The 11761-nt window shown below is 46.7% G+C and overlaps 1 long non-coding RNA gene across 1 annotated transcript; it reads right to left on the bottom strand.

The window, feature by feature from the left end:
• Nucleotides 1-1711: 1711 nt before the first annotated feature.
• LOC128139987 (uncharacterized) lies at nt 1712-11377 on the bottom strand. Its single transcript, XR_008234578.1, has 4 exons — nt 11294-11377; nt 6003-7149; nt 3849-5241; nt 1712-2480 (listed from the first exon to the last, which is right to left on the bottom strand). It is a non-coding gene; the product is annotated as an uncharacterized LOC128139987 (long non-coding RNA).
• Nucleotides 11378-11761: the final 384 nt, after the last annotated feature.

Genomic DNA, 11761 nt, shown 5'->3' with positions numbered 1-11761 from the left:
GCAGGAAGGGAACACCTGATTTTTCATTTAAAAATGAGCTTGAGTGAAATTGAAAAGGTTTTTCCATCTGCTTTGTAGGTCCAAGCCCGGGGCGGGGGGGGGAATCTTGCCCAAGAATTAGGCTAAGCACACCTGAGTATTCAACTTGAACTTGAGCCTGGGACCGCAGATGAGCTTACACGGAGACACGTGTGTATGGCTTTGCAAATTGAGGCCTAATTTTGGTCTTCCTTCACTTCCTCTCCCTCCCTTCGCCTCTCTTCATAGCTGTTACCCACTTAGGCCCCGGGATTAAAATTTAAGTCAATCACCTAAAATATTTATAACACAATTTCACTCTTTTAAACCATCGAAACGACACTTAGCGCTGGCACTTCACAACTGTTTGCCTTTCCTGAAGCTGTGGCCCCGGCCCTGCCCCTCCCGGGAGCGGGGTTGAGCAGCACCGTCCCGTCCCGTCCCGTCCCGTCCCGTCGGAGCGGGCTGGAGGAGCCCCCACGTCCCCTGCGGCCCCAGCTCTGCTTGGCAGCGCCGTGAGGGATGCCACCGTGCCGAAGCCATCCCCTGGGACGGTGGGGCACGTTCTGCCATTCCCGCCCGCTCACCGGGGCCGCTCCTTATCCCCAGCAGAAGATGAGGAGACGGCCAGGAGCGGATGGGTGCCTTCCTTCTCCCTTGGGTGCCAAGGGGTGCGCGTGTGCGCGCCGTGCACGTGTGTCTGTCCCCAGAGCAGGAAGTCTCAGGGCTGTCGCCGTCACAGCCAGCTGGCACCTGTCACAGCTGTTGGCCCGGGCCAACAACACCCTCTTCAACCCCGTCAGGGCTGCTTTTCCAAACCTTCCTGCAGAAATTCATGAGCCCTGAACATAACGTCTCTGCTGCCGATGGAGCTTTTTGTTTCTAGCCATTGAGAAATTTTTTTCTGTTTGTTTCCTTAACAGTGGCGTTGGGGTTCTTTCTGCTTAGGCTAAAAGCCTGAAGTTTTGAGAGTGTCCCAACACAGCGCTACAGATTTTGGTGGTGTTCTTGAAGGAAACTTTGAAAAATTCTTTTCTGGCCATAAAGAAAACTCTTCGCAGGGTGTAGGCGAGTGTGTACACAGAGACTGTACACAAAATACAGAATTGTATTTTCTTTTTCAGCAGCAACAGTGAATGCACTTTTTGCAGCCTCTGACTACTGCAAATGCCAAGAGAGCAACAAATTCTACTCTGGCTCACGCCGCTTGCTCTGAAGATACCGATGTTAAAACTTTGTTATTTTTAAGTTCCACAAGGTGGGACACATGAGGAGGAAACCCCCAGAGAACTAAGAGAGACTCTGGTGGGCACAGAGTCTTGTTTACATGGATCAATACTTCATTTAGACACGTTAGGCCATGATCCTACGTGTGACTGTGCACACCCTGCTGAGGCTCATCAAGCCATGTGAAGGATCAGGAGGAGTTTCGTGTACAATCTGTAGCAGACTGAGTCACGTAAATCAAGGATAGCATTTTTCCTAGCTCCTGAGCTTGACTGCAACTTCTGGACATTACTATAACGTAATGGTTAACCTGTTCAGCTGTTTAGATATCAGAGCAAAAGGTGGGGGGAAAAAAGTCTTTTCCTTATAAAGATGGTGTCACTGTTGTGTGTTTGCTGTAGCCTAACAGGTTGCACCAGGCAGGACTGTCTTTTTACATAATTTCTTGAAATTTGGTTATCTTTGTCAAGGGAAAAGCACCTCCTAAAAGCCATCTTTTAAATGAAAACTTTTTATTGTCATTAACCCTGTCAGTCCCACAAGTAAAATACAGATGAAACAGAAATGCAGCCAGGATGCCCAACAACTAAGCAGCCTTCATTCCCCGGACGAAAAGCAGAGCATCTTCTGCCTCTTTCTTGGTCTCCTCCCTGCCCAGGTGAGTGTTCTGTGCCTTTCCCCAGGACAGCAATGCTCACTGCGCATCCCTGGGGCTGCTGGTTCTTGCAACAAAGGGTTACAAGAGCTAAAACCCTTCCCGTTTGCCCGGCTCGCACCTCCTGCGTATTGTATTTTCCTTTGAAACGGACACACTAAAAATGCTTACCCCAGTGAGAATGTCCCTGTATGTTTACACAAGTGTGTATATATATATGTATGTATGTATATACACACACATATATTTGGTTACTAGTAGTAGAAGGGACAATTAATCACAATCTAGACTGATTGTTTTTAATACTGAAAGGCTATTAATCAGGAAAGTGTTACCCTTTGAACAAGATGTTTATACAGTCAACACTATGGGTTGTTTTTTTTCCCCTGGTGCTAAGCTGCCTGCTAAAGCAGAGCGGAAATCGAGTTTATAATCTCTTACATTAGAACTTCGTGCTCCAAGTTTGACAACAATTTTGGCTGGAATTTGGAGGGAATGTAGGGGAGTTGATGCCTGGCTTGCTTTGGTTTCAAGGGGACTTAGGTGTTCAAAACCCAAATCTCTGGAAGCATTTAGATGCCTGAAAGACATAAACAGACATCACATGCAAATTTCAAAAACACCTCCTTCTGCTGAAAAAATCCCAAGGGGCATCTAATTTCATTTTAATGTAGCTAAAAGACCTTAAAAATCTGTCCCTAAAGCTCCTGCGCTCCTTTGGAAATTTGTCCTTGGAGCCTTTCAGCCTGAAAGCTGCTTTTAGAGAAGGAATAATACTGCAAATTTTAATCCAAACTTTCATTTCCCACTGGAGAGAACGGCTCATATCCTGTAGTGAGTGGGAGGCCAGCGGAAAAAATACGGGGAGGACCGTGGTGGGAGTGTGAGGGTGCAGAGAGGCAGCTGGGGCTGGATCAGCGGGGGCAGGCAGGAGAAGGGGTGCTGGCAGCTGCAGGGTGAGCATGGTGGGACCAGGGGAGCCGCAGTGGCAGGGGAACCCCGTCTTGGCCTGGAGCGAGGCTCCTGGCTGGCCCAGAGGGGAGGCACTAAGAGCTAGCCCTGGGAGGAAGGAGAGGATGGGACTGAAATCCTGCACAGGCACAGGCTGGCGATGCCAGGCAGAACAGCGGGACAAACACATGATGCCTTGGTGTGGGCAGAGTTGCAGAGAACACCCCACCTATCCCAGCAAAGTGTGAACGCAGACCCCAGTGGGTTTGTTTCAGCCTCCGTGCTAGGAGCTATTTCACAGCTTGTGAAGCTGAGGGGAACAGGAGTCACCCATCTGTACATGCTGCTGTGAGCATCCCCTCAGCAGGGATTTGGCTCCTGGGGCATATGGCCTTCCCCGCCACCCCATGTTGCTCCCACTGGACTCCCCTCTCTCCTTTTCCTCCTGGGAGCTTCTCTCAGCTAATTAAATTTCAGGCTGTTGAGGAGCCCTGTTCCCCCTTAGCTCCCCCACCTCCCCAGCCAGGGGGGGCTCTGGAGCAGGGGCACCCCCCGGCAGACAGCACCCAGAGCAGGCAGCCCCTCTCTGCCCCCCACCCTGCACCCCTGAGCAGCCCTGAAGAAGGGCTCAGGAGAGGAAAGTGGGAAGGGACAGCAGTGAGAAGGGGTGAGACAGGAGCTAGGCTCTGGTGCCATTAACCCCTCCATAGCTGGTGCCTTCTCACAGAAACCAAGCCTCTTATGAGGTGGGACAGACACCATTCCCTTCCTGAGGATGAGGAAGAGGCACGTAGCAAAATCAGAGTAGAAAGCCTCAGATAGCTGATGGGTTTGCTCCACTCAGTTCTGTGTTTAAGTAAAAAATCTCTGTATCAGAAGAGAAACACAAGGTGTGAAGAGATTCATCACTCCTTAAAAAAAAAAAAACGGGGAAAAAAGATTTCCTTTTCAGGAGCCACTTCATCGTAGGGACAATTGCAGCTAGCACTGCACTTACCTGGGAAGATAACACTCTCTTTTTATAAACTTCTTTCGTTTCACTCCTCTCCATCATCACCATCTCGGCAGTGGGGCAGCCAGCACGCAATGCTAAAGTCTGTGAGGGGAGACAGAGATGCAGGGGACAGCTGCCATCGTTTTCAGGGTGGCCAGGAGTCCAATAACTTAATTTTTCTCACAGGAGATTTCAAACAAGAAATGCACACAATCCCTTCAGTGAGCTCTTGGTCACAAGACCTAATGGGACAAAGATTGGATGCTGTACATTAAGATATCCAGGGCTTTAACAGCAGATATTAATTTTAAGAGCTTTGCAAGGAATACAATCCCTTGCACTTCAGCATTTAAATCAATCTCCTTTTTTTTTTTGAGTGAGGGAGGAAGCTTTCCCCAGGAGCAGCTACTTGCACAGTGCTGTGGTGTTACCTTTGAAGGATGCTGCTAGTGGCAAGGCTAACAGGCTACAAGAAGCATCAGCCGGATCCGGCAGGACAACTCCTCTATGCGAGACCCTCCACGGTGGCAGCTTTCCAGTGGCCCATGTCGTTGCAGTCCACTGGTGGGAGCAGAAAAGGCAGCCCAGAGAGAGGTGTCCCACCTTTGCAACCTGGCAGGCAAGCCCCCTGCCTGCACGCTCCCACGGAGGCACGCTGGTGTCCAGGGCTCCAGCAGAAACCCTGCAGCAAAGTCCCTCAGCCAGGCAGTCTCCTGCCTCCCTGAAGGTCCTCTTCACTTGCCTTGCTGCTATTGTAATCCCAGCAATGGGGAGGAGAGGTCCAGCTGAGAGGCAGCTGCTTGCTCCTGAAATCCTACCAAAAAATCCCCAGTTTGACTCTCTGTCAACACAGCCCCCTTTACTCCACCACTCAGCCCAATCTCTTCCCATGACATAGCATGATCTTAGGGAAATTCAGCCAGGGGTATCCTACAGGGCCTCTGACCACTGGCATTCCCATGGGAAAGGGAACTGTTAGAAATTCATCTGAAATTGCCCTCAAAACGCATAGTCATAGGTCCAAGAAAACTTTTGTAAGAGAGTAAAAATGTATAGGTTGGTATGTCCATACGCACACGTGGGAGTAGAGAAAGTAGTCTTATTCACATCCTTCTGACGAACATGGGGATCACTCTGCTGAAATCCCTGGAAATCCCCTTTGTTGTAAAACCAGTACAAGAAGGCTCAGGCCCAGTGCTTCCATGAACACACCCCTAAGGCATAGCACAACTCATCAGGACTCTAGTGCCAACCTTTGATTTTACACTCTCTCTTCCATTCATTCCAAATATAATCTGGAAATCTCAAATGCTAGCAATCTCAGGGGGAGGAGAGAGAAATCAAAGTGAGTTCCTCACTACTATTTGTCTAAGGAAAACCTGCAACACATGAAAACCTGCAAAAGAAAAGAAAAAAAAAATCAAAGAAACTTCAATTTGACATCAAGTGAGGGATTAATCACCGGCTTAAAGAAACAATTTTAGAAAATGCCATAACCTAGTACCTCTTAAAATCACAATTAAAAAAAGAGCTACATTCCTATCTGCCCCGGGCTTTTCCCTTATTAAACACCAAAAGGACCAAATACAGATGCATTTCCCCTACCCTCCCCACCAGCACTGAGCAGAGGGGATGGATGGTGTTTCTCAATGGACAACTTGTTGGTACACTCTCACAGCCACTGCACTGCTGCCATTCATCTGAGGACACCAGAAACCCTGCACCAAACTCCCAGTCATCAGATCAATTCTTTGTTCTGTGGTCTTCCTCTTCTCAGTTACATCAGCGTAAATGTAGAGTTTAGACTGATCCGAACTTGCTCAGAGGCACTGGAAGGCTCTGGATTAATATCAAGCACAGGCATCTGCTTCCTGCTGTTTCTGTGCCTGTGGTATCAATAGTGATTTTGAAAATGATTATGTCCGTACAGGCTATAATGACTTAGAAGGAACAGTTACAGCCTGTTGTGCAAATGTGAACAATACTCGCTTTTTTAAACGTGGATTTTTCATACGACAGGAACTAATGGCCCTTTCAGAGCAGTTATGGTCTATCTTGTCAATTTGGTTTCTATTCATGCACGCTAAGTGAATTTTTATAGCCGAACTAGGAGTCCTTAAAAATGGGCCTTATACTGGAAATGCAGATGTGACTTACTGTGAGTTGTGCTAGGAGAGCATCCCTGCCCCTGGGGAGCCAGAGCCAGTAAATCAGAATTCCCTTTCTCCATGCACATAACATGACTCGCAGGCACTCTTTCATCTGCACTGAGAGGCAGGAAGAAGAGGCAGAATTAGCCCCTCATTACAATAATGTTTCTCACACTTTCTCCAGCTACTCTCTGCAGGCATTAGTACAGGGGCCCCGGCTGCCAGAAATGCTGAACACCGACATCTCCAGTTAAAACAAATCAGAGAGCAGGGTGCTCAGCGGCTCTGAAAATCAGACCCAGAGAGCTTTAAACAAAGGCTTTTATACTATGATGAAAAAAAAAAAAAGAGACAGACTCACCTTAACTTTACTCTTCACTGTGAGAGCTTTGTTGTGAAAGAAAATTTATATTTTCCAGACTATCTGATTTCTCTTATGGCTTCCCCGCTATAAACTGTACTGCATACATACTCACATCAATACATTTACCTGCCTGCTTCACAGCTTGAAAGAAAACGAAGCCATCTCAATCATCTTCACATTCAGCAATAGAGAAAACCGACTCTTTTCCCCACTCAATGCCAATTAAAATGTGAAGTGTGGATAATCTGATCTCCACTAGATATTCCAGTCACCTCCATTGTACAGAGTGGATTCACCTCCTTACTCAGTGGCAACCTGAACCTTTTCTAAGACTGGAAAGAGCAAGAGCATAGAGGCTATACAATCTTATTACTTATTTATTTAAAATTATGTAGCCGTGCCTCCCTTCATCTCTTGGCTCCTTACCCAAAACCTGTGTAATGAGCAACATCACAGGACCTGACCATCAGCAGGCACGACAGCACCACTAAAATGAATGCATTTATACTGATTTACGGCAGCTGAAGATCTGCCACAGCACACCCAGGGAATACCTACCTCTCCAGAGAAAAGATACGCTTCTGAGAATATCTTCCCAAGATATTTCTCACAGATCCCATGCCATAGTGGAGTAGAAGCCATCCCCACCCCAGCTTCTCCTTCTGTCTCCATTGCTGCACCAAGTGCCTAACCACCTTGTCCTCATCATAGAGGCTCTCATCTGAAAAGGCGTGGAGCCAAACCTGGCACGAACCGATCAGATATGTACAAAGGAAAATCTTGACAGCATCTGTGAACAGAGTTTAAGAGAAAGGAACAAAATAATACCACATATGTTAACAGATTGAAATGGTAGCTATGGTGACCACGGACAGACAAAGAACAAACCATTTTGACTGAATTCAGCCAATTTTTTCTGACAACAAACTGCAAGTATAAAGCAAACTTTTAAAAATCCCTAATGAAATCATTATAACAAATCCATTCGGCTCTGTTTGGCTTGTTTGCTTTTTAAATTTCAGTTGCAGCTATTACATTAAACCTATTAATCATTGATGTAGTCAAATACTTTCCACAGACTAAAAATGGGGATTTTCTCCCTGTAAAAAAAAAAATTTCATTGTTTGTATTTTCAAAGAAAAAAAAAAAAGGGTTATTGTAAAATGACAGGCATTCATAATTCAGTGCATTTTCTTGTGCATGAGAGCGTGTCTGGGTTTTGTAGAATAAAGGCTTGTTTATAAAAGTTGGATTACTTTCCCTATCCTGATATGCAGTGTAGCTATGAAAAATTACTGTCCTGTTTATTGTGTACTACAGTGTCAAACGTCTCAGCATCAGTTTCCTCCAGCGTGCCCGCCATTTTTTTCAGCCCTACGGAGGAGCTGACGCTCGGCACTCTCCCATCCAGGGCTGGCCAGTTGTCCCTAAGGCAACTGAGCTGAGGACAACATGGGAGAGCACAAAGCTGAGCTATCGAGGGATGGAAAAGCTGAGAACCAGCGCTGGAAATACGCAGGCAGGAGATGGGGAGGATTACTCCAGTGCCAGCACAGCATAAGGCTGCTCAAAGTGAAGCGCAGCTGCTTGTTTGCTTGCAAACTCCCACCCCAAGAGGCTCGCAGGGACCGGAGGAGGCTCCACAGTGAATGTCACGAAGGAGACTCCAGCACATCACCTGCTGTGGAGCATCCCAGGCACACCGCGACGGAGACTCTGCTGCCTGTGGCCGCTCAGATTTAGCCTGGAGACTGCTTCGGTACAACCAAAATGAATGATGCTGCTCCTGTACCCCCTCCCTCCACCCAGCCACACTCACTGGATATAGTTTCAGAGCACAACGCGAAATCTTACTTCTACCCTGTAGAAAAGCTGCTGTCATTTCACTGAGTGAGTGCTTAATATTTAACTTGGTGTGTTCAGTACCTTCTGCAAACTGTAAAATTCATAACAATATAGATTTGCAATGTAGCTGTACTTTTGATGCTCCAGGAGCAGTAACTTCAAATTTCTGTAGTGCACCAACACTCTCAACTCTACCCTCACATTTTCATCTGCTGAAGTTCATCATTCTTTAAAGAACAAAAAAAAAAAACCCCAAAACAAACTAGCACAGAAGTTCCCACCATTCAAACGCCGCTGTCTTTATCTGTCTGCTGACTGAGGCTCTTCTGTAAATTGAATTAAGTTCCCGGCTATGCCATCGCTGCCTGCATGACAAGGGGCACTTCACCAGCTTGCTCTGTTCTTCCGCTCCCCATTTGCTAAAATGGGACCAGGCCTTTCACTTCTGCCTAGCGTGGCCCTTCCCTGTATTCTCCACCCACTCGCTTTGCTTTCGCTCTTGCCAGCGCAGAGGGCAGGTCCTTTGGGACTCTTCCTTACTCCGCGTGGGTACCTCAAGAGCAGAGCTGAGCGAGGGTGAGCATGTGTGCTCCCTGTCTTTTGTAAAGAGGTGGCCAGAGGAATAAGCATTCAGTCCCACACAGCCTCACCTGCGCAAGCTGTTTGCTTTCGCTGTGGCTCGAGTGCAGCAGGAGCACATGGAGGGGGGGAGGAGGAAAAAAAAAATAGCACTTTTTCTTTCGGTATTGCCTGGAAACAGTAAAGAAACGCTTACTTTGATTTTATGTGCAGTAAACCCTCACTAGATGGCTCCTTACAGCAAGTAAATATATTCCCCACAGAAAGAACACTGAGGTGGCATAATCTGTGCGAGAGCGGAGATAGCGTGATGGTAACTGGGCTTTATCGCTGGCTGAGCGTTTTGCATGGAAAAGCAGTATATAACACAGCTGTGGGTGGGTGAGCAAGCGAGCATTAACACGAATTACAAATGACACCACTCTGCGACTTGTGAACTGTGAGTCAGATGGGCCCGGGCGTCTCAGGCACATCAAAAATGCCACTTGCCCTTTTCTGTAGGTTTTTAAGTTAATCTGTTTCACATTCAACTTTCTAATTCAGAAAGCAGAACGGGGCTGCAGTCGAGGGTACCAGCAGTGGAGATCCTGGGGGGAAACAGCTGATCCCAGCCACCAAGGCAATAGATGGTATTAAGGCTGAAACCCCGAATGTCATGCAAGCACTCCTAAAACAAAGAAGTGACACTCACTTCTGAAATGCCCCCCCTACCATCACAAGAACACATTATTTATAATGTGCGTATTGGCAGCATGTTCTGGGCAGAAGAACAAAAAGAAATGAGCTGTCATCTGCAGTTAACCTCTCATTCATACATCACTGTGTGCACTCGGTGGTTCAAGGTTATTCAAGTTGATTGTGCCCTCATTAATGAGCAGTGTTAATTGGTGTCTATCCCACATTGAGATAAACATGTATATTACGTGTTAAAAGTACCGCAGGCTGTGAAGGAGCTGTATGATATACAAATGGATACAGGAACTACAGGGAGAGACTGCATTGCGAAATGCTAGGTCTGATTTAAATCCACCAGCGATTTCAATCTGGGCAGCCCACGTCCCTGCAAGACGGCGTGGGGCTGACTCGAGGGCTGGGTGACTTCTGCTGGCAGAGCTCTGCCGCCGTCCCTCCGGCTCCCCACGCCAGCTCTTGCCGCACGCCTGAGCGCTCTGCCTACAGCCCACGTTTCCAGGTGGATCAGCAGTGATTTTAGTTTCCCTTTAACCACCAGGCTGTAAGCTCTGGCCATCAGCAGCTCACAGGCGATTTCACCGTCCGTGCGGCAGGGCAAGCAGCCGCAACAGGAGGTGTTGTCCATCCCCATATAAACTGCCCCTGCTCAGGAGTCAGCGGCAGGGGAGCTAGGTCGGCTCCTGGTCTCCCTGTCAGCTGCCCTAATGGCTTTATCCAGTCTCTTCCCTCTCGCTTTTCCCTCTGCCCACGTGCTGGCGTGGTGCTAACTCGGAATGAGCTCAAGTACATGGATCTACCAGTCTCAGCTCTCCTGGTGAGTGACAGAAAACAAGGGCTGAATCAGTGGCAAACTTGCACATCATGAAAAGACCTTTTATTTTTTTCCTGCCAGCTGCTGAAAATCAGCACAGACAAATACCCTCAACCAGGTCACAATCAGCACACAACATTGATGAAAATATACGGATTAAAGAATTATGGCAATTACATTAAATAACCTACTGGAATATTATAAATGCTCAAAAGAAGAGAGTCACATGTCTCATAAACAAGCACAAGCCATGCCAGACCGATGCAAGAATTTACTAATAAAGAATTATTTGATCACCTAATTAACGGAGCTGTTATCTCCCCATAACAACTCGGGGCTTAGAGCTTTTAGACCGTTAAACATTTTGTCTCATCATTTAAAAAAAGTAGCACCCAACAGACTTTTCTTTCCTTAGTAGCATTCCCTTGAAATGTGGTTGTTTACTTCAGGCCTTGAAGACCAGATTAACAGCGGAGATTGTTTGCTTTAAATTAAACACACAAATTTTATTGTCGTTGCTTATGCCACTAACAAGCTATTTAATAAATGTCAAAGTGGCAAAGCTCACCAACTGCAAAAGTGAAAGGGTCAAATCACTGAATGCAGAGATAATATTGAGATTTTTCTCTCTTTCCATGAAATGTACTTGCAGCAGGCAACGGTAAAGTGCTTCCAACTTTCATAATAACCAGGAGGAGCAGCTCATGAGTCAACCCAAGGAGGAAATATGTCATCGCCCAGTGAGTCTTCGACACATGCAAAACCACTGATGTGTCTAAGGCATCCAGGGAGGAATTTTTATAATATTGGTTGTAGTCAGCAGTTTATTGCCATAGTCCTGGGTGTGGGCAGGTATCTCAGTGACTGAGACATTGATTGCCCCTGACACCGCTAAGCATTTCACACCAAGGCTCTCATGCTCCTCCTTTTCAAAACAGGAAAGAGACAAGACGGGGGGTTTTTTGATAGCTGCTGGAAAGACCCAACTAAGTCCTCACAGTTTTACCTTGAGTTCCTCTCCATCCTCCATATCGTGCTCGCCGCACCAAGGAAAGGGTAGGGCTCTTATCTCAGCTTTCTGGAGTTCCAGCCCTGCAACTGAATGAAAACAAACAGAAAGAAAAAAATAATCAGCTTCATACATTTTCTTGCCTGTGTAAATTATGCATCATGCTCATTATAGGAAAAAGGAAGACGCAGATTTGGAAATCAGTTGTGGGTTCCTCCATTTTTCTTGCAATCATGCAAGTGTTACAGCTGTATACACAGGGGACTTTCTTTTTTTCATGCAGCTTTACACCAAAATAAAGGCCTCAGTTGTTCTAGTTGGTGATTAGGCTCAATGTTATGCCTCTGGGAATGGGAAGCCCGGGGACTCAGAGGAACAGAAAACTTAATGAGTTCTTTATTTGAAAAAGGGAAAAATTTTCAAAATGTTTTCAGACATCACAGGAGGGATTTGGAGGCTCTTCCC

This window comes from Harpia harpyja, chromosome 3, assembly GCF_026419915.1.
Source record: "Harpia harpyja isolate bHarHar1 chromosome 3, bHarHar1 primary haplotype, whole genome shotgun sequence".
Taxonomy (NCBI): Eukaryota; Metazoa; Chordata; class Aves; order Accipitriformes; family Accipitridae; genus Harpia; species Harpia harpyja.
Note: the sequence above shows the minus strand (reverse complement) of the source record. Positions and strands in the feature narration are given on the sequence as shown.